The following is a 23,350-nucleotide window of genomic DNA, read 5'->3' as shown; positions in this document are numbered from 1 at the left end:
CCTAACACCAACTGTTGAATTCGTTGGTCTCTGACTTCTGTTGTCAGTGAATCAAAATGGGTGGTGTATTTTCAATTCGGATCACCCTGTGGATTGCGTTTCAAAGGGAGAGTATTGTGGACATTTTTCCTTGCACATCTTTTAAAATAGACTTACTGTTAACAAAGAGAATTAACTGTGGTAGGTTTTGGGTTCAGGGTGCCCTTTTGCTGTGATAATCCCTGACAGTTGATCACAGATTCCACATCTTGCTGAGTGGTTCTGAACTGTGGTCAGAACCCTGACACTGTTGTATAGGTTTATTGGAGGGCTGCCCCAAACAGAAAGTGAGAGAGTGGCCAGCTGTGGCATGGAGCATGAAGGTTAGGATTAAGGCTCAGATGAGGCTCAGGATGAGGCTCAGGATGAAGGAGGAAAAATGTATTCCCATCCAGGTCACTGTACCAGAGAGGGGGGAGGGGATTCTAGTTGTGGTTCTAAGTCTGTGTCTCACAGGGGAAGAGGTGGTTCTTCTCTCTGGCTCAGCGCTCTCTGGTAACACTGAGCTTAATGTGTTGTGGCATGGCCCTGGCCACTGCCCTGGGTGGAGCTTACAGTGGACTTAGTGATATGAAGAGAGCAGAACTTCTTCTAGTGGGTGACTGACAAGTCTGATCTTGCCCTCCATAATGCTGCTTCTGTCATCACTCAACCCAGCTGGGTTGGGGATTGTGCTCAGCGGGGCCCAGTGTGAATGCTGTTTTGTGCCCTGTCTGCAGTCTTTTCTGGCTTACTGCTCTCTTGACTGTCCAGAGGCTAAAGGCCCTTGGCTCCCTTGCTGGGTAACCCATCCACTTGCATGAGCTGACCTCATGGAGCAGCCTGCAGAAACCCGAGGGTGCTCAGGAAAGCTTTCTCTCTGTGGATGTGACCAGAATGCTGTGGGATATGTGTTGTGAAGGTCCCTGGTGCTTGATGGGTTCTCCACAAGGAGCCTTCGCATTATGTGGCTCACTCTCTAGGAGAATCAATTGGTGATCTGTGAACTGAATAAAAACAATTCTTGTTGCAGAGTTTGTGGTAAGGAAAAGATGTCCCCAATCAAGTACATGGATCATTTTGGGCCTTATGCCCAGGGACTCAACATGCACAAGTCCAGAGAGTATCATTCATACCATAATTATTACTGGCCCTCATTTGATTCCGTCAGTCATTCTCCATACCTTTTTTGTGAACATTTTTTGGGGGATCCTCCATTAAAATACGGAGATGGAGCTGGCCAAAGCCAATAATCAAATAGCTCCCATTTCTCTTCCCTCCTCCATATGTTCAAATTGAACGGTTAGAGAATACTTTCTAAATTGCATGTGTTAGGAGACCAGGGTGGCTCAGTGGTTGAGTGTCTGCCTTTGGCTTAGGGTGTGATCCTGGGGTCCTGGGATCAAGTCCCACATCAGACTCCCTGCAGGGAGCCTGCTTCTCCCTCTGCTTCTGTCTCTGCCTTTCTCTCTGTGTCTCACGAATAAATAAATAAAATCTTAACACATATAATTTATTTTTTTATCTAAAAAACTGATGAAAGAGGCACTTGATAAGTAACTCCTGCTTACATCTTGGATAAATCTGCTGTCTCACAGAATGGAACAGGGCAGAAAAAAGGTGACTTTCGGGAATACCAGTGTTTCAACAAATTTGATACTAAGGGTGCTTAACAATTCCCATCTGGTTAACATTAGTGCTTAGATGTGTATTAATGGTAAATTACTTAAAATGGCAACCTGAAGACATTAGCTGGTAGGCCTGTTAAGGCTTCTGTCACATTCTGAAGATAATGCATAGACTGGTATAATCAAGACATCTGTAGTAGGGACATCAGTACTGGTAGGGATAGTGATCATGCTTCATCCAACAAAAAAATTTTCTTTCTAAGATTTATTTATTTTGGAGGGGGTGGGGGGGGAGGGGGAGAGAGAATGCATGAGCAATAGGGAAAGGGCAGAAGGAGAGGGAGAGGGAATCTCAAGAAGATTCTCAGCTAAGCCTGGACCCTGACGTGGGGCTCTATCTCATGACCTTGAGATCATGACCTGAGCCAAAACCGAGTTAGTCACTTAACTCTTGTATTTTTTTTTACTGAGCCACCCAGCCGTTCCCCCAACAAAACAGTTGAAATGAATTATTTCTTCTTTACATATTGCCCATTCACAAGATTTCTCAGGTTCTGTTTAAAATGCTTGCTTTATGAAAACTGGTATTTTGTTTTTGTTTTTTTAAAAAGATGTGCATTAAGAGAAAATGATTTGGAGTTTCGAAGTGCTCACCACAGAGTTTGGACTCAGCATTTTTATCAGCGATTGGGAATTGAGGTTAAAACAAAGCTGGGAGAGATCACTGATGACAGTATTCAGAAACTAATCCTCTTGAGAGGACATGGTGAAGTGAAGCAGATACTATCTTATTTAACATGACTATATGTTATGTTATGAATTTACATTTTAAAAATCAACTAAAAATGAAGATGACTTGGTTGGACAAACGTGATGCTCTGCTAATGGAGAGGTAAGGAAAGTTAACCTTACCACGTTTAACAGATTTAATGTAAGTTAGTGTCCAGTCTCCTGGAGACAACTATTCCCTTTGTGCTCCATGTTAGAGATTCTTATGCTAGACTCCATACACTCTATTTTGAGGGATGTTGCCAAGTTGGAAGGTTGCCAGTTGCTTAGGGTGGGGAGATATTATGACCAGAGACCTGGAAATTGTGACCTATTAGGAGTGGTTTGAAGAACTAGAGTTTGAAGTCCCGGGAAGTTAAGGGAGACAGAACTGCTATTATAAAACTTTTGCCTGCTTACTACGCAGAAGAGGGAATAGCCTTGTATTGTTTGATCCCTGAGGACAGTCCTCACTGGAGATGAAGCTGGGGTGGAGTGGGCAAAATGACCCAGGGAAGGCAGGCATTCCAGTAACCGAATGAGTCTAGCCATTTCAGGGAGGTGGGAGGATTCATTGAGATGCGTCAGAAAATTTTTAGACTTTGATAAGGTTCTATGATTTTGTAAAAACAGCTGATTCCTTCTGGTTCTTTTCAAAAATTGTTTTATTCAGAGAGAGAGAATGGTAGAAGAAAAGTATCCCCTTTCCATGGCATAGGTCATAGAAAGTATAACAACTGCTGGGTTCTGATGAGAGCTGAAAAAACTCTGGAAATGTCGCTTAACATGGCTTTTCATGTTCCTTATTTTTGCAGATCCTGCCAGGTCTATAGATCCCTTATGCCTTTGTTTGGTTTTGTGTTTTACATTAGTGGGCTAAATAAAAGTGCTTATTATATGCAAAAAAAGATTGCTACTGTTGGTCCCCTCCCCCCTTCCGCCCCCAATAGGCGAGCTAAGCCTTGTGTTCCTCTACTTGGCAGAAATTGTGCTTTTCTGTGGAGGAAATCATAAATCAGGATTGAAGGCAAAAGATATTTTAACCCAAGTCTTCCCCCTTTCTCTAAGGAGTAACAATCACTTGGCTACAATACGCACTGCTTAAAGCTTTTTACCTGTTGGTAAGCTTGTATTTTCGTTGACTCAAATCTTTTTTAAGAAGTACTATTTTGGTGGGGGATGGGGGAGCCCCTGTTTCATGTTAATTTCCTGATCTCTGTCTGACTGACCCATGTGTATTTTTTCCTTTAAGCATTTTGAGCACCATTTTACATAAAATTATGAATAACTTAAAAAAAATGGCCTTATGCTTGAAAGAGGCTGTGCACTGGAAAAAATTTTTTTTGTCCACATTAAACTTATATTTAGTGTTGGGATGCCTGGCTGGCTTAGTCGGTGGAGCATGTGACTCTTGATCTTGTGATCATGAATTTGAACTCCAAACTGGGTGTAGAGATTACTCAGAACTTAAAAAAAAAAAAAAAAACCCAAACCTTACATTTAATGTTTAGAACTTAAATTTTGAAACTTAAGGTGAATTATGAGTAATGAATATTTTGAAATTAGCGATTAACCCATGGGATAAAACTGCTTCCAGAATACATCTGTTGCTTTTGGAGTAAAGTATTTTTTGGCATCATACCATGCTGGTTTTGAATCACCTTGTTGTGGTTGATATGCAGGTTTCTGCTGGAGAATGAAAGGTCCAGTATAGGTTTTTGACATGGCTAACTATAAGGTTTCTGACCTACAGATGGCTAATATGGACATTCCTGTGGCCATCTGGGAGTGACAAAGAGTATTAACATTCATTTCTGTATTTAACTGAAAGACAAATACGGAAAGAAATGTTGTTTGATACTTTAATCTTTAACAGTGTTTCCATTCTTTGCCAATGGTAACATTTGTTATCATAGATAGAGTGAAAAACCAGTTTTGGGATATCACTAAACAAGCTATGCTGGCAATACCTAGAACATTGGTACCAGGCTAGCTGTTTTAGGCTTAGCTTGCATGACTAGTTACACAGATTTTGTGAAAGATTTGTAGGAGGTTAGGTTTACAGGAGTTAGGTGTTCAAAATAAAGTCTTCTGTTGTTTCTTTCTCCCAAGAATTGAATGTTGTCCACATTAGAATTGTCATTTACTGAGGGAACGGGAAACTTCCATTCTGTCTAGATTTGTGCTGTTTTAGAAGAGTTTTCTTCTTATATGCTACTTTTAGGCAAATACAACCCTAATATCCAGCATTGATCAGGAGAAAGCAAATTGGAAGAATGACTCACAGAATTAAAATTACTAATAAATCATCTAACCTCTCTGCTTCAGATTTCAAACTGTTTACTTCTTAGAATTGTTAGATTGCTGGAGTCTAATAAATTAATGTGTGAGCCTATATGTCTAAGAAAAGTGATTATTTTACATTTGCTCTGGCATATATATGTAGAGGGAGGGGATGAGAGTCTTAAAATCTCAAAGACCCCTTTTAGGCAACCCCCCCCCCTCCCCCCCCCCCCCCCCCCCCCTGCCCTGAGAACTCCACTTTGACTGTATGTTTACTGTCTTGGCCAAGTGGCTTGGATTTTGTTTAATCTCAAAATCTGAAATTGCATCAAGTCATGTTACTTGATAATCCTCCATGACTGACTTCATATGTATTTTAGGAAAAAGAAAAAGGAGACTGCTTTAGAAATATCATAGCTTGAGTTATTTTTAAATTAATGAAGGAAAATGTTTTCTCCTCTTGCTGAGCTTTTTTGTGTCAAACTTAAGTTTTGAGGGGTAACGTCATGGTAACAATACTTTTAAAAGTAAGGGAATATAAGGAAACACAAGGAAAGGGAATAATCTGAAAAACTGTGAAGGTGGTTACCACGTACCTAAAAAGTCTATAGAGTGATACTTTATATAGATTTTTACATGGGTGTATTTGCTGCTTACAAGAGCTCTTTCTTTTGAATACTCATGTTATTTTTACAGTTAGGTCAGTTCCCAAAGAGTTTCCAACACTGTGAACATATTACATTTTGTTTAAGTGCTAAATGCTCCCCTATCAGTTTTATACGAAAAATGAGTAATGCAAATTTATTGGGAACAAACCTGGAATTACTGGAATGTGAACTGCCTTCTTATATTTCCAAGTGCTCTGGAAAGTTCTCCTTTACTGATTTCCATAGAGATTGTCTAATTTTGTTTTCTGATAATCCTGTGCGGTAAGAATCAGTTATTTAAGGGGGCTCCATTTTTACATGAATTCCTTTACTTCTTGGGAGTCTTTTTTTTTTTTTTCCCATCAACCTGGCCTTACCATATGCCATATGACTTTGGGTATTTGTGTACAATTTATACATTGATGGAATTTTCGTAATGCAGTGGGTATGTTTGAGTGAAAGTTGGCCCTTGAAATATATTGGAATAAAATTATTAAGCATTTTATATTTTACAAATGCTTATCTAGTATGTTTATGTACTCTGTTTCTCATAGATTTGTTATATTCTCTAAACACTTTCGTGGTGTTTCCAAGATTATTTGGTGTTTAGAACCAATAACTGTGATTTTTAAATGAACCGGGCTATTTCTAGTAATTAGAACCTACAACCCAAGAATTGGGAGTGCTTATTTTCAGTTGATCTCTCTCTTTCCCAGAATAGGAGCAGTACAGAAAAGTGGGAGTATGTGTAATGATATAGAATATTACATGTTATGTCTTACATACTATCCTATGTGGGTCAAGAACTATCTTACTCACTTTTTGAGGATGGTTGCAGAAAAGCGTTTGCTTTTGCCCTGCCTCCAACCGCCAAACATAAACACCACACAAACACAAACATACTGCTTAGACTTAAGTAAGACCTATGAATTGTAGAGGTGTTTCATCTTCTGCAAAATATAAATGTAAAGGAGCATGTATAAAGTGCACTGTGTGGCCTCATAGGAAGCTGTGTTATTGTAAAATCTTACTAGCATCACCAGAGGTAATAAGGTTAAGCTGATTAATCTAAACTTGCCATTAACCTATTTTGCTGAATATAACTCGTAGCCATAATAATGACTTTTAAGCATCTACAAGTATGTATGAAATTCTTATTGCTCCTAAATACTAGTAACACTTTGTATTGGCTTAATTTTTTTTTTTTTTTAATTAAACATGTTTTTCTAACTATACGATTTTCTCATGATTCCTGAGGTTTGAGAAATGTGATGGTTCAAGGGAGGGGAAAAAAAAAAACCAACCCAATAATACAGTACCAGAACTCTCTGTTATTTTAAAATTGGATCACAGGGATACCTATGGTATTTGAAAACCTAATTACAGTTATACCTCACAGCATAATTATAAGCTCCTTTCCTTCCAGACATGAAAATTAAATGGTGAAATTTCCGTGCACACACACATAGCACCAGTGTGGAACAGACGCTGCCATTTCCCTACACGAAAAATAAATGTAATTGGGCTAAGTTGACATTCTCTAGAGAGGACACATAGGCTAGGAGATGGTAAAGTTGTTTATTCCTCCTCCTCAGAAAACAAAGCACAAAAACTGTCATTTAAACTAGAATGTTGAACAAAAGCGGCTGAGGCTTCCCTTAATGATAAAGTCTGTGTGATCTTCTTATCTACCAAGAGAATTTGTATTGACATGACCAGTAAATATTACACATGGAAAGTTCTATGTATTTGAATGTTTTCAAAGTTTGTAGTCAGAAGTCTGTTCTTGTGTAAAATGTATTTATTTTTAATCTTTGAGAGTCCAATATTACCCCCTCGATTCACAAGTACTTGTTCAGTTATCTTTTTAAGTTCAACTTATTGGCTGTTTTAGATCTTGACTGAAAAACTGGAGGGGAATAAAAAGATTTCCCTGGGAGAGGAGTTCACGAAACCTCAGGGATGAATTAAATGCACAGGAAGGTTGTTTGTTTTGGTGGTTTGGATTTCGTGTTCTTTGCTGCCAAAAGATTTCTGTCAGTTTGGGTTTTGATAGTTAAGTTAGTTTAGACTGGTATTATTCTTGAGAGTGACTTACAGAGGGTAGATGAAAGGAAACAGTCCAGTTTAACACATGATCCTTATCCAATGTATGCTATGGATTACTCACACATATTAGCTGTTCCTTAAGCGGATTTGATTGGTCTATGCTTGGAAGTAATACTAACAGATAACCATTGGAAGGGGTGTGGGGGTGTGGGGAGCTCTTTTAGGAGCTGAGCTGAGTACGATGTGAGTGTTTTACTTACCTCCAGATAGTCAGATGGCCTGGGCACTGGTACCTCCATTGAAGCTAGATATTGAGGTTCACAGGCATCAGGCAATTTGAATGCACACAAAATCAGTAACCAAATCCAGCCCTCCTGAGCCAAAGCCAAATAACCTAACCATTTGTCTTAAGAGAACCACTCTAGGTTCACTTTAGTGCCCTTAAAAACCAACTTGATATCCTATGCACTAGACCTTTTTTTTTTTTTAATAATAAGTAAAACTGGGAAATGGAAATTTATAGTCACCTCATCAGGAAGAAGTAATTATTACTAGATTTGGTATTTTGAACTTCAGTTCTTTATTTGTGGATAAACCACCATTTTTCTTCTATGCAGAACTCTAATGGCTTTTCATCTCTCTCAGGAGGATCCCATTCAGTCTTTAGAGTGACCCAAAACTCCTGCATAGTCATCTTCCACACCCAGCTTCTTTGACTTCACTGACCTCTCTTCCTGCCCCTCCCCACCTTGTTTATTTTGCTGCAGCCACAATGGCCTCTCTTCATTTCTTCTAATTCTGCAAGCATACTCCTGCCCCAGGGCATTTGCACTTTTCATTCCTTCTGCTTGGAATGCTTTCTCCCAGAGAATTGCATGTCTCCTTCATTTTCTTCAGGACGTGTTCTGACGGCACATGTCAATTCAGCTTTCCCTGACCGGCCTATATAAAATAATGTTCCTCCTTTCTGAGCTCCCTCTTCCTCGCTCTGCTTTATTCTTTCCGTGGTACTATCGTTGCTATCTCTTGTATTTTCACTTGTTTGTTTATTTGCTGTTTCTAGGCTGGAACTTTGTTTCTTTTTTTTTTTTTTTTTTTTTAATTTTTTTTTTTTTCATTTATTTATGATAGTCACACAGAGAGAGAGAGAGAGAGGCAAAGACATAGGCAGAGGGAGAAGCAGGCTCCATGCACTGGGAGCCTGATGTGGGATTCGATCCCGGGTCTCCAGGATCGCGCCCTGGGCCAAAGGCAGGCGCTAAACTGCTGCGCCACCCAGGGATCCCACTTTGTTTTGTTTATTGCTTTATGCCCAGCAACTAGACAAGTGTCTGGTACACAGAAGATGCTTCATAAATATTTGCTGAGTAAAAGAAAATAAGTGAAAGCATATGTGTGTGAACATATACACACACCTGTGGACACACATACATGCACATGCTTTTATGGGGTATTATGCTGCCTGCTTAGCCTTAGGACTAGAATCCCATTATATGCCTATTTGGTAATTTTTAAAATTTAAATAAAATTAAAATTTAAATCTCAGTCTGTCCTTTAAGTGATAATTGACTTTGATTTTATTTTGTCCTTCACCTTTAATTTACAGAATCAATTTGTTGGTAAATCCTATTCGGTTTCCTTTTCTTCTGCTTTAAGTATCAGTATTCCTTACTCCTATTACTAGCAACTAAACCACTCTTTTTTAGAAGTCCCAACTGTGTATTGCTTTTAGAAATAGCAAAGGAAATGGGCTTTTTAAGATTGCTGAAACCAGATTTCATTCTGATTCTACTAGTTCCAGCTCTTGTGCTCTCAGGCAAGTTAACTTCTGAGCCATAGTTTTGTTGATTATAAAGGTGGGTATAATAATATTCATCAGAATTATTTGCAGGTTTGATCAAAATAACTCCTGTAAAAGCAGCGCCAGTTCATTATCATACTCTGAAAAATCCAGGTAGATTGGACTCCTTGGGTCAGTTTTTTTTTTTTTTTTCTACCTCAGAACATAAATGGATGTAATGGGCATCATTCTAAAGATACCCCTCTAGGATGCCTGTCTTCTGGTTGTTCAATCAAACATTAACCTCTACTGCTCTGAAGGAGCTTTGCAGATGGAATTAAGGTCAGTAATCAGCTGACTTTAAGATAGTGAGGGTAGCCTCGATTATCCAGGTGGGCCCGAGGTAAGTAATTAATAAGCCTTTAAAAGCCCAAGATTTAGAGAGATGGGGCAGAGGGGGAGGCAAAGGGAAGGCAGAGAGACTAGAGTGGGGAACTCACTCACCATTGCTGACTTTGAAAGAGGTTGCAAGCCACGTCTGTAGATCAACCCTTAGCCCACAGCCAGCAAGAGAATGGGGAACCTCAGTCTCACAGCCACATGGGATTAATGCTGCCAACAATCTGAATGAGCTCATCGGCAGAGACTCCAGAGAGGAACACAGCCCTACCGCCACGTTGATTTCTGCCTGTGAAACCTGGAGCAGGGACCCAGCTGTGCCCAGACTCCTGACCCAGTGAAGCTGTGAGATAACAAATAAGTGGTATTTTCGGCAGCCAAGTCTGTGGTCATCTGTTGTGGCAGCAACGGAAAACTAATCCAGGGAGTTTGAGAAATAAGACCAATGTTGGAAGGGCTTTTGGGCATAGCTGGTGGAAAAGATATTTAATGACCGCCTGCCGATTCTGAATGAATGTTGCCTCATAGGGCATTCTCCTTTTCAGGGGTTTATCTGCTGGCAAGCCTGGGAAACTTCCATGGAATCAGTGAATGCATCCTTTCCCTTGATCACCACTGGAATAGAGGGATGCTGATGTGTTTTAATAGTCTAACTCTCCTTGGTCAGCAGCTTTTTCATCTCTATGCTTCCTCTTGACAAATGTACCATGTGTTCTTAGATTAAAGTTGATCTTCTACACTTGATGCCCAGTTTTTCAGGAAGGAAGTTTGTCTTCTGGCTGAAATTTAGAAAGTAGACCTTAGGAATATTCTTGGAGATCTTCTGGAATTCTTGTGTTCAGGACTACCTTCTCTTTCTCTCTCTTTTTTTTAAGTTTTATTTTTAAGTAATCTCTGCACCCTATAAGAGGCTCAAGCTTACAATCTTGAGAGCAAGAATTTGCATACTCTACCTACTGAGCCAGATTGGTGCCCCAAGGAACAGGTTTATTAGATGTCTTTCTTGCCATGCCCATCACCCTTCTTTGTCCACTCCCAATATTTTCAATCACTTCATGGAAGTAAAGTTTGGATCTAGAAGAAGAGAAAAAAAATTGCATGTTGTGGATGGCTAGACCATTATAGCTTCCCTCTTCAGCTTGGGGACTCCTGCAGCCCTCAGAACATATGATTCCCATTTGTTCTTTGATAATATCATGCATTAGTGCATGCCTGGGCCTTTGGGGCAGCTCTCGAATATTCAGGTCTGCACCTATCATACCTTTTGCTTTTTGATAACATACATGCAAAATGTTTTTACAGATACTAGCTTCATCCATATAATATTGATTTCTATTAGCTTTATTGTATTTTTTAAGATTTTGTTTGTTTGACAGAGATAAGCAGGAGGAGTGGCAGGCAGAGGGAGAGGGAGAAGCAAGCTCCCTGCTGAGCAGGGACCTAGATGTGGGACTCAATCCCAGGACCCTGGATCATGACCTGAGCTGAACACAGATGCTTTTAACCTACTGAGCCACCCAGGCGCCTGCCTTTTTTTTTTTTTTTTAACTTAATTCTTAAAACTCTTAAGTCACCAAAGCAGTCTGTGTTCATTGTCATTCACATAATAGTGTAGTATTAAAAAATGAAAGTCTTCTCTTTTCCCATTTCTCATGGTCTGTAATTAACATAAATTAGAAATGGCTTGACTATCCTCCCAGACATGACAATGGTCATACACACATATGTATATCCAGAAATTTTTGTTTATGAGAAACTTGTTTATGAAAAACTTTCATACTGGCTTTTTTTTTTTTTTTTAGCAGCTTCCTTTTTTTCCCTCTCTCTCCTTTTATAATGACCACATAGTGTTCTACTGGGAGGGTGTACTCTGCTTGTTTACATTTAAATGGTTTCCAATTACTCATAACCTCTAAAATGTTGCAATAAGCATCTAGGTACATAGATCACTTTTTTGTAGTTTTACAAGTGAAGTTGCTAGGCAATGTGTATTTAAATGTTGACAGATGCTGCTGAACTGTTGTTCAGTAAAGTATATCAATTTGCACTCTCTCCTGTGATTTTCCCGATTCTCTGAATGACACTCAGGAAACTCTTAACTGGTAGTTGGTTGCAAGGAGAAGAACTGGGTGTCTGGGCATAGGTAGAGGGAGGGAGACTGAGTTTTGAGAATAGCTCCTTGGTACCTTTTAAAATTTTGTGCCATGGGCTTGTGTTATCTATGAGAACAACAGGAGCAACACTGTGAGACTTCCTGTTTTCCCACACCTTTGCAAATATTATGTTGTAGGCTATATGGTACGTGAAATAAAAGGTCTCATTTTGATTTATGTTTCTTTGATTTTTAGAAAGGTTGCTTTAGCTTCATTTTATTAAATTTAAAAAAAATCTAAAAAAGTTACAAAGGCATTCTTGCTGTAAAAGTAAGTAACTCAGACATTGAAGATGAAGCTTTCACATGTTGTTTTGTTTTGTGTGTTTTTCTTTTAAACATAAAGGAACTCAGGGAATATGGATACACTAAAGGTTCAGGCACTGGGCAAGCAGGTCATGAACACTGGCTTTCTTCCTTCCCTTATTATAAGCTTTTGCTGTGTGAGACTTTGAGAATTTGCTCAACTTTGAACTTTTGATCTCCTTCCTTCTTCAAAACTCGAGATAATATATACAGTCCTCTGCATATAAGGACAAAGAATGAGTGTACTTTTTATCTTCAAAATCATAACTAAGGATATTTGAAGAGAAGTCAAGTGTGTAGTTTAAAAATCATCTTAACATTCACATGGCTCATTGCACAAAAATATAATTTTCTGAACTTATTACATTATGATTTATGAAGTCTGGTTCTGTTTTTTCTTTTCTTTCCATGAAAGAAAAATCTATTCCAGGTTTTTTCTAGGAGTTGAGTATCAGAGAGATGAAACTGTAATGGTAAATTTTTGCAGGGCTAACTTTTCCCTTTTGTACTAATCAGGCTTTTACTTTCTTCCCCAAGTCTCTCAACTCTTTCACTGATGTGTGTCTGTCCTCTGATGTTTTTATACAGATGAGACTTCCAAGTTCCTGCCAGAAAAATTCTAGGAAAACCCTTCTTATCTTGCGTTCTAGTTCTGTCCCTCTTCCTGATCTGCTCTTTGCTCCTGTGATGTCTCTTCTTTGTTCTCCCGAGCCACCAGCACCTAAAGTCTCCTTACCAAGGCCACCCCCAACCCCACAAGCACCCCAGAACCTTGTCTTCCTGTCTCCCACCAAGACTGCCCTGTGACCTCTGCCTCCAGGCTGTTGGGCACTGGCAGGCAAACTGATGAATCATTGCTCTCTCCATCAGACTATTAGATAACAATCCTTTGGTTATTCATCTCCTGCTGACTTCCTAACCCATTTCCTTCCATGACTGTTACAATATTTTTTCCCATAATTTCCAAGTCTCAAGTCTGTAGTCCCTACTTGCTCTCTAAGGATGACATTGTTGTCTTCTTTTATGGAAAAGATCTAGGTTGGGGTCACAAACTCTGCTGCCAAGAGGAGCCATTGAAATTCCTGAAATGAGTGTGACGTGGGCAGGGACTGTGGTGGACTACAGGGTGCCAGCCACGCCTCAGGTGTGGGCAGCAGCGGTGGTGGTTTACAGAAGCTTGGGCCGGCATTGCCCATCTTGTTTTTTCCAGGAAAATCAAGTCTCTGGTTTTCTAGGTGAGATCTCTACAAGTTTAAATCACATTTTTTGAAACTCTGTGTAGGCCAAAAAAACCAATCTGACAGTCATCTTGATTTTCAAGTTTCTTTCTTTTTTTACCTTAATGTTGTCTCGGTATTTTCACTGCCTGCCTTTTTTTTTTTTTTTTTTTTGTCTTGTCTCCAGGGTCACTCCTTTTCTTTCTTGTCTCAGGTGTTTTTACTTGTTTCCTCCCCATTCCCTTTTATTTGCATAAAAATATTCAGACTGTCCTTTCCTAAAAAAACAAAAAAACAAAAAACAAAAACAGAAAACAAAACAAAAACCAAAAACGGATGTAGTAGTGCCTGTTCATCCACAGGGAATATATTCCAAGACCGCAAGTGGATGCCTGAAACCATGATAGTGTGAACCCTGTATATATAACTTTTTTTCCTATGCGTACATACCTATGGTTAAAGTTTAATTTATAAGTTAGGCCCAGTATGAAATTAACAATAGTAACTAATAATTGGAGTGCCTGGATGGCTCAGTCAGTTAAGTGTCGGTCTGGTAATTTCAGCTCCGGTCAAGATCTCCGGGTCATGAGATCGAGCCCTGAGTCTGAATTAGGCTCTGTGCTCAGTGGGGAGTCTGCTTGAGATTCTCTCTCTCCCTCTGCCCCTTCTTCCATTGCTCCTGCATGTGCATGTATGAATGCTCACAGTCTCTCTCTCTCTCTCAAAAAAAAAAAAAAACAAAAAACAAAAAACCAAAAAAAACGGGACAATTCCAACAATATGCTGTAATAAAAGTTATGTGACTGTGGTTACATAAGTATAAGATACTTATTCACCCTTCTTGTGATGATGTGAGATGGTAAAATGCCTGTGTGATGAGATGAAGTGAGCTGAAGCTCACTATGACATAATGTTAGTCTACTGTTGACCTTCTGATCATATGTCAGGAGGAGGATCACCTGCTTCTGGACCACTGTTGACAGGTGGTTATGGGAATCATGGAAAGTGAAACAGTGGCCTTTGGGGGAGGGGACGACGCTACTGTATGCAGCACTTTCTTCAGTGCTTCTGCCTATATCCCCTCTTTTCTTTATTCTTTTATGTTGAATTTTAAATAAGGGGTCTACATTCATTGCCTTTACTTCTTCACTCATTCCTTTAACTTCCAGTCTGTCTTTTGTCTTTGTGACTCCTGGAAAGCTCTTCCATGCTTTGAATCCTGATTTGTCCTAACCTGCATAATCTTCTCTGAACACTACTTCCACATCCGTTTGCCCTTGCTTCATCCTACACATACTACTTCTCCAAGATTCCCTCACTGGCCCTCTCTTCATACTCTTCCTGTTGGTTATGGTCTTCTGTGTATGTGCTGCTGGGAGATCAAGTCAACATATACAGATGGAATTCATTGTGTTACCTCTCTTCCAACCCCAGCTTTTTGAATCAACTTACGGTTTTGTTAATGGTGCCACTATTTTTTCCAGACATTTAAGATTCCAAACTCTGCAGCTAACTTTGAGTTTTCACTTCTCATTTCAGTGACCAAGTATATTTTATTCATCCACAATATAGCTAGTATTCATAGCTTTCTTTCTTCTTGACTTAGAGGTCCTTGACTTCTGAATTGCTTTCCCTTCACCTTCATGCATCCATATTAATTTATATAAAACACAGCTCTGACTGTACCATTCATTGGTTCAGAAAACCTCAGCACTTCTCAATTACTTACCAAATCTAGTCCAGTCTCCTTACCATTACTCATCAAGGACTTTTAGGATCTAGCCCAACTGATTGTTCTAGCTTCCTTTCTCATTGTCCCTTCATGCATCCTATATTTTACAGCTACTACTGTTGGCTAAATACTCCCACACTTCAGCCCACATGCTCCTGTTTCTTTTATTTGAAATTCTTTATGCTTCTCCCACCCCTTCCTCTGACGTGTTGAAATCCTATACATTGTCCAGTCTTTCATCTTTATATTATTTCCTTCTTGAACAGCTCCCCTTATTTACCTTTATCTGAGTTATTTTTCCCTCCTGATTTTCTCCTAGCATTTCATTTGACCTCTCATGTGACACTTACTATTATATTGTATTATATTACATTATAGATCATTAGTAAACCTCTCTTCTGTCCTAATGGACTGTATAAACTCTTTTTCCAGAGACTATGCCCTATTCCTAATTTTTTATCCCCCCCCCCCCCCCCCCCCCCACACACACACACACACAGCATAGGGCCCAGTGATAGGCACTGAATACATACTTTAAGTGAAAACCCTCGGGGCACTTGGATGGGCTCAGTCTTTAAACATCTGTCTTTGGTTCAGGTCATGATTTCAGTGTCCTAGGATCGAACTCCACATTGGGCTCCCTGCTCAGCAGGGAATCTGCTTCTCCCTCTTCCTCCCCACCACTCATGCTCTCTCTTCCTTGCACTTTTTCTCTCTCTCAAATAAAATAAAATCTTAAAAACCCTCTCAGGTTATTAATAATTAAAACAAAACCATTGGATTTTCCCCCCCTTAAAACCCAGGAGATTAGAATTCATGAGGTTGCTGGTGCTTAATGCCATATTTTGCACATGGTAGGCTCTTAGTCTAAGGAAAAGAAATCTGTCTCTCCCTTGAATGCTTTTTAAACAGTCAAGAAGGTTAGTTCTGTGACTGTTCAAGGACAGCTGATTCTCCTGCTGTTTGCAAAATATGGATGATAGATCACACAGCAAGGGTAGTTTTTGTTATGAAGTGCCATTATAAACGGAAATTGTCAAGAACACAAGGCAAAAAGTCTTTAGGGTAAAACTCAATTTAGAGTTGTCACTTAGTGGGGGTATAAGTGGTACCTCAAAAAGTTGAGCTTTAGTTTTGAGAGGGAGATTTTCACTTTTAGTTAGGGATAATAATTTAAAAATAATAATGACAACTATTTGGGGGGGGCACTTACTGTTGCCAAGCTCTTTCTCTGAATTTATCTTGCTGAATTCTCATGCAGTAGGTGTGGAGTGTGTTATGTCCATTTTATGGATAAGGACCCTGAAGCACAGGAGTTAAGGAGTGATTGAAGACCCACAGCTGGAGAGTGGTGGGGCTGGGATTCACCTCAACCTGCTTGTTTTAGAGCCCACTCTAATCTCTCTATTCTATCAGGGGAGTTGAAAAGGAAGGCCTGGAACATTTGTACCTCTGCCTGTTCCCGTGACCTAAATACTACTTTATTAGCCCAGGCTCCAACTTCTTTTCCTGCCCCAAAGATAATTTTATAGCATCCTTAAAACTTGTCTATGTTTGTTTTCCATTTTACCGAATGCCAGCAGAATAGAAAAGCATCCTGGTTTTGTTCAGTGCACCGTGGGATATCTATCGTCCATCAATAAGCAAGAAAAAGTTTAGCCACCTGAATTTTAAAGGACTAAAACATATTAAATTCTACCTGCCAATGCAGCCAGACTGTGGGATACTCTGAAGGACAAACAATCCAGTTTCTTCAATTTAGTAATTTGCAAGGAGAAAGAAAAGAGATGAAGGGGGAAACCTATAGATTAAAAAAATTATTTAAAAAATTTTTAAAAAGTAATTTATTTGAGAGGGGGAGAGAGAAGCAGCAGCAGCAAGGGGAGGGGCAGAAGGAGAGGGAGAAGCAGACTTTCTGTTGAGGAGGGGAGGCGTCCCAGTTAAAAAAAAACTTTTAAAGTTTTTTAACTGGGATGCCTGGGTAGTTCAGCAGTTGAGCGTCTGCCTTTTGGCTCAGGGCGTGATCCTGGAGTCCTGGGATCGAGTCCCACATCGGGCTCTCTGCATGGAACCTGCTTCTCCCTCTGCCTGTGTCTCTGCCTCTCTCTCTCGGTCTCTCATGAATAAATAAAAATCCTAAAAAGAAAATTCTTAACAGAGCTATCAGCCAAACACAGTGGTAAACCCTGATGAGATCCTAATGCAAACGAACAAATGGTTTTTTAAAATATGACTGTTACAAGACCATTGGAAATGTGATCATTGATTGACTGGAAATGTGATGGTATTGAGATAGAAATTGGTCTTCCTAACAATAAGAATTATTACTAATTTTAGGATAATAGTTTTACAGTTACGTTATCTTTTAGAGACATACTGAAATATTCATTCAGAAATATCATTTCTGACAATTGCTTCAAGGTAATATGGGGATATGGATAGGAGAGAATATAAATGGAACAAGACTAGCCATAAGGAGTGATTATTGAAGCTGGTGTTGGGTGCATGGCATTCATTGTGTTAATCCACTTATGTTTGTATACCTTTAACATTTTCCATAATAACTTTTGGGGAAAAAAAAAAGCTGGTAAATTCAACTTGAGGTATGAGTTTTAAGTCTGAGAGGGTTGTTTAGCCTCCATGAGGTTTTATCCTGGCTCAGTATTCAGACCAAGTAGATATGATCAGGATAATGAGACCCAAGATAAGGTTTATAACCCTTTATCATGGAGAAATTCCACATTATAAGAAATTTTAATGGCATTGGAAACATAGTAAACTTTGCCTTCATCTAGCTTGTGTTTCCCTCTAGGAGAAGACCTTGAGCAGATCCACAGTTGTCTCAAAATGCCAAAGCCCATCTTTATATCATGACAGAGGGCCATTGGGGTCTAATGGGAAAGAGCAATCATCAACATTGGCAGGTTTAGTTAAGCAAAATGTAGCAAAAGTAGCATCAGAAGTTATTTCTTTCTGTTTTCTCAGTCTTTTTTTTTTTTTTTTTTTAAATTTTTATTTATTTATGATAGTCACACAGAGAGAGAGAGAGGCAGAGACACAGGCAGAGGGAGAAGCAGGCTCCATGCACCGGGAGCCCGATGTGGGATTCGATCCAGGGTCTCCCGGATCGCGCCCTGGGCCAAAGGCAGGCGCCAAACCGCTGCGCCACCCAGGGATCCCCTCTGTTTTCTCAGTCTTAGGGAGGTTTTGTTCTTAGTCTCAGAAAGCACTTTTACATTCTTTTTATTAGTTGACTATATAAAATCAAGGTTCATAGGGATAAAGTACTTTTTCTAGTAATGACATATGTTGTATATGACAGGTTAATCGTAACTTGATTATGCTTATTCTCTCATTTCTATAGAGTATAAGGCTGCTGATACTATGTCTTTCTTTACCAAGCTCATCTTTTGCAATCTCTTAACATATGTAAGGGTAAGGGATGATGGCAGAGGGGCCTCATTTTGCTTTGCAAGCAGGTGTGATGCCCAGATGTTCTGACATCACTGATGGCATGGGTACATGGTTGGTCCCTCAGCCGTGTAGCCTTTGCCTTGCCAGCTGTTAGCATGCCTCAATTCCTCAGCCTGCTCATTCCACTCTCTATTGGACCTCTCTCCTCTGACCCTTCCTTCCTTCCCAGAGTTCTTTAATGGCTTTGCTCTCACCACGTGTTCTGTTAATGCTGGTGTCCTGCCTATCCATCTTTAGGTATTCTCCCCCAGTGTGCTTATCAAAACTTCTCTTGTCAGCAACCACTTGTAAACTGGTGAAGCTCAGCTGTGAGTGAGCCCAGGCTCTTTCCTGAACTTTCCAGACCTGTTTTTCCAATTACCTTGCATGCATTCACCCTTTGGTTTCAGGGCATTTTAATCTCAATGTATCAGAGTTTAATTATCATTGTGCCCGCACTCCCAACACATGAACTTTGTTTTCTATTCTCTTCTGAATTTGCTGTCACCACAAGTCAGAAACCATCGTGTCATCGTTGACTTCTGCTCCTTCATGACTGATAAGTTTCCTAAATGTTTTTCTCAGCTTTCGCCTCCCTCCCCTGTCTCTGCGGAGTTCAAACCTTCAGGAACCATTGCTGCACCCTGCTCCAAATTCATTCCAGACAGTGCCTCCAGAAAGAGCTTTTTGAAATGCAAATGTGATTGGTTTTCTCTTGCTTAAAAGTCTTCTGCAATAGTCTAAACTTTTGAGCAGGGTACTACTGTCATTAAATTTGTGAGCATCTCCTCCAGTATATATATTTGTATTATAAATAACATACCCATAATTGCACTAATGTATTACATATTGTAAACACAAAAATAGGAATTAAAAGGACACAAAAACGTTTTAAAAATAATTTTATATTTAGTAATATTCAGCCCTTTAATTTTTGACAAAAAATTGGAGTCCATGGTAATTTTAGTGAAGATAGTATGATTGTATTTGCTTCCTTATTTTTAAAAATCTATTTCCATTTGGGAAACACTAATGTTAAGGTCTGTAAGTTCAGTTTATTTATATACTTATTTTTTTTCAGATATTATCATTGAAAAAGTTAAAGTATGTACAAATCCAAATGGGCGACATGCAGGGTTCACTGCTTGTTCATCATTATCCACCAACTGCACAAAGGTTCAGTTGAAATCAGTCAGTAAATTGTAATCTAGTATAATATTGGAGTAAGAACAGACCTTCCTGTCTTGTTTATTTACTAGATTGGATAATTTGCTTAATCTCTCTGTTTCAGTTTCTGTATCTGTGAAGTGGGATAATTATTATAGTCTCTTCATCAGGGATAGTGCTGAAGATTGAGTGATTAATGCATGTTGAGCGCTGAAAATAGTGCCTGATTCATAAACAGCAAACCCTCAATAAATAATAGCTATTATTTTCCTCTTTAAGAAAGAAGTTCAGTCATTTCTTTAAGAAAGAATGGGAACATGCTGCATTTCCCTACTTTTAATAGGACTTCAAAAACTAAAACTCTTTATTTTGTAAATTTTAAAGCAGATTAGAAAATTCTGTGCTTAAAGAGTACAGATATGAGAGGTTTTATGGATGTGACATTATTTGAGGAAATAATGACATAATGATGGAAATATTTTCGAAATGTTTCAGAAAAATTTCTCGCTGTGACAATGTAATCTTTAGAGGAACACGGGCTGCTGTACGGTTGTGCAGTTTGATCAAGTATAGGTGTCAGATTCATGAGATTATGCTCCCTTGTGCTTACATTATTGTTGTTTTCATCCATCACTGGTTCCTGTCAACTACAATGTCCATTTCATGGGAGTCACTTTGGTGGTTAAATTATAATGATAACATCATCCATCCATTCACTTATGTGGACACATATAAACTAATACTTTGCAGTCATTGGAAGGACACAAGGAATGGAGGATGCCTCATGGCAGTGGAGCTTCCAGGCTTCCTTCAGAGACTTCTTTTGTGTGACTAGCTGCCATTGGGACTGAGAGGGTCATTGGCAATCCATTCATGAAATACTAGTAAAATTTGGTCTTCCTTTCTTCTTTAGAAATAGAGACTTTGGTATTATCTACCATGCAATGTAAGCAGTTGGCATGGCTGACCGACCATGTCTTCTGGTTCAACTGCTGAGGATGCCATGTTGGGTCACCACTCTATTTTGAACTCACGGCTCCTCAGTCTAGAAAAGAAAACTCTTCTCCTTACACGTTTCTCCTCATCTCAGTTATTCCTATGCTGATTGATTTTATATATGTTTTATATAGGGATAGAAAATAGGTATTTTGAATTTTGTTGTTTTCACTTGAATGCGTATCAAACTATTTTGTTTCTGCAAGGCCTTCAATATGACAATCTGGATGCTTTCCTTATTTTGTTGCTTTGACATGCCAAGATGAATTAAACCATTCATCATTCCTCTAACTGGATATTCAGATATTTCCAGTTAATTATTTAGGATTCTGTCATAAATACCTTTTTGCATATTATTTTTTGCTTTAGGCACATTATTTCCTGCAGATAAATTCAGTGGAGGAATTATTAACTCTTAGTCTAATAGAGCCTAAATGCTTTCCTAAAAGATTCACATGAAATATAGTGCTACTAACAGTGAAAGACCAGTAGTTTCACTAGAACATTGAAACTGTTAGGGATTTTTGTTTTGGGATATGTGAAATGGTAACTCAGGGCTGCTAAATATGCTTTTTTTTTTTTTGTTACCATTGCAAATAAAATTTTCCCCATGTTTTTAGTTATGTATTTTTTTTTTTCTTCTGTGAGCCTGGGGTTTGGATTTGTTTTTCTTAAACATATAAACACTTTGGGGTACCTGGGTGAGCAGTTGGTTGAGTGAGTTTTGGTTTCTACTCTGGTCATGGTGTTGGGGTTGAGGGATCGAGCCCTGCTTCAGGCTCTGCACTCAGCAAGGAGTCTGCCTGACATTCTCTCCCTCTCCCCTTCTCCCTGCACACACATGTACATACGTGTACTATTTCTCAAATCTTTAAAAAAATATATAAATTTAAGTTTGTATTTTACAAAGTACATAATAATCATTTCCTTTATCCAATATAGAGTTTCTATTACCTTCTTTAATAAAAAAGATGGCTATAATATTATTTTTCCCATTTGTTGGATGGGAAGCTTAGGTTAAGTAACATGGTCATATAGCAAAAAATTTATGGACTTGGAATATTAAAACCCAGGCTTATCTGTACCATATTCTATAACCTTAGTCATCATGCTCTGCTCCCTTTGGCAAAATAATCTTTTGTGAAATTATAAAATACAGATAAGCAAAAAGGAAAATAAAACCACATTCATCTGAAATTTCACCTTTATCCCTAATTTAAGATGTGGACTGGTAGACAGCTGTAGGCTCACTGATGAAGAAGAAAGTGTTCAAAACTATAGATTTTTTTTTTTACCTTATGTATATATTTACAAAAAGAGAATCAATTAATGTATCATGTATGTCCTTCTGTGTTATTAACCATGGTACTCACCTCAGCAACTTTAGCCTGCTTAATAGTCTAATGGATAGACCTCAGTGTCACTATTGTTAGATGTTTAAATTTCTATTTTTTTCTTATAAATATCGTTGTGAAAACTACATATATAAATCATTTGCTCATTTGTCCAATTGTTTAACTTAATTGATATGGAATGCTGGTCAAAGGCAATTAGATTTTTAGGGCTTTTGATGATCATTGCCAGTGCCATTCTTACCCTTGAAGAAAGCATCTTCCGGTTTGGTCCTGTTAAAATAAGAAAGGGGTAAGAGAAGAGAGAGAGAATTTTTTTTTTTTTTTTTTTTTTTAGTAATCTCTTATAATTCATTAGCTTAATTCTTAGGAAATAAGTCAGTCAACCCACATGCATTTCTTTCTAAAACACATGATGCAGAGATCATGGTCCTAGGCTGACAGTGAAAATAAATTCTATGTGGTACAATTTCAGGGAAACAATCCTTGCTGTTCTTCTGGGCTAGCAATAATATAGTTCATAATAGGCCAACCCACTTTCCAGAGCTATGATGAACTTGGGTATGTTGGTTCACAGAGTTCTGCCATGATAAAGTTTAATGTACCAGTGGACTGAAGTCATTGTTTGTATTCCAACAATTATTATACAAATTTCACATTAGTTCAGAACGCTCTTTTAGAATGCTTGTGGGATCAGAGTGGTTTGGCTTCATGTTTTTTGAGTAATATTTGCAGTAACAGAATAGCTAATGATGGAGGTAGAAGCATTTTGTTCTACAAGATTTCTTGGTTATGAAGGCCAAGATTTCTGGGCTGGTACAGTTGTCTCTCCTGTACTTTCTTTTCTTTTTTTTTTTTTTTGTTTAAAGATTTTATTTATTTATTCATGAAAGACAGAGAGACAAAGAGAAAGAGAGAGGCAGAGAAGCAGGCTCCATGCAGGGAGCCTGACATGGGACTCGATCCCGGGTCTCCAGATCATGCTCTGGGCTGCAGGCGGTGCTAAACTGCTGAGCCACCCAGGGTCCCTCTCCTATACTTTCAATAGGGATAGAACATATTTCAGAAAACTTATAGAATATTTTTCCCCTCTGAGGACATGACTATAGTCAGCAATCTCTGATTTCTACAAAACTGTGACTATGCTCCAAGAAATGTGTAAATAACAGGAATGTCTAAAGTTCTTGCCCAAAATTTAATTGAAATCAACTGTTTAAAATATATTTTTGGTAAATTTTACATTGTAGCTCATAATATTTGTTATATAAAGTTTGAATACATTGTTCTATAAAATTTTCACAATAGCCCATGAAGTATTTGCCACAAAGGAAATTGGTGCTTTAGGAAACTGAGCCAAGTTTACCCCTCCCCCAACCCCACTGTCCTATGTCAACACACAACTG

The 23,350-nt window shown here is 38.7% G+C and overlaps 1 protein-coding gene and 1 long non-coding RNA gene across 4 annotated transcripts in view; one reads left to right on the top strand and one right to left on the bottom strand.

The window, feature by feature from the left end:
* PPFIBP1 (PPFIB scaffold protein 1) overlaps nt 1–23,350 on the top strand; it is a 167,029-nt gene that overhangs the window by 25,942 nt on the left and 117,737 nt on the right. Inside the window, exon 3 of one of the 3 annotated variants that reach the window (XM_077870610.1) lies at nt 2,258–2,538. The exons of the other annotated variants lie outside the window; for them this stretch is intronic. The gene's annotated coding sequence lies outside the window, so the exon portion shown is untranslated. The remainder of the gene's footprint in view (nt 1–2,257; nt 2,539–23,350) is intronic. 3 annotated transcript variants of the gene reach the window in all.
* On the bottom strand, nt 8,680–22,226 carry LOC144297626 (uncharacterized). The gene is made up of 4 exons (XR_013364586.1): nt 22,192–22,226; nt 10,526–10,646; nt 9,678–10,351; nt 8,680–8,756 (listed from the first exon to the last, which is right to left on the bottom strand). It is a non-coding gene; the product is annotated as an uncharacterized LOC144297626 (long non-coding RNA).

The sequence above is a fragment of the Canis aureus genome, chromosome 25 (genome assembly GCF_053574225.1).
Source record: "Canis aureus isolate CA01 chromosome 25, VMU_Caureus_v.1.0, whole genome shotgun sequence".
Taxonomy (NCBI): Eukaryota; Metazoa; Chordata; class Mammalia; order Carnivora; family Canidae; genus Canis; species Canis aureus.
The sequence above is the reverse complement of the archived record's forward strand: the minus strand, read 5'-3'. Positions and strand labels throughout refer to the sequence as shown.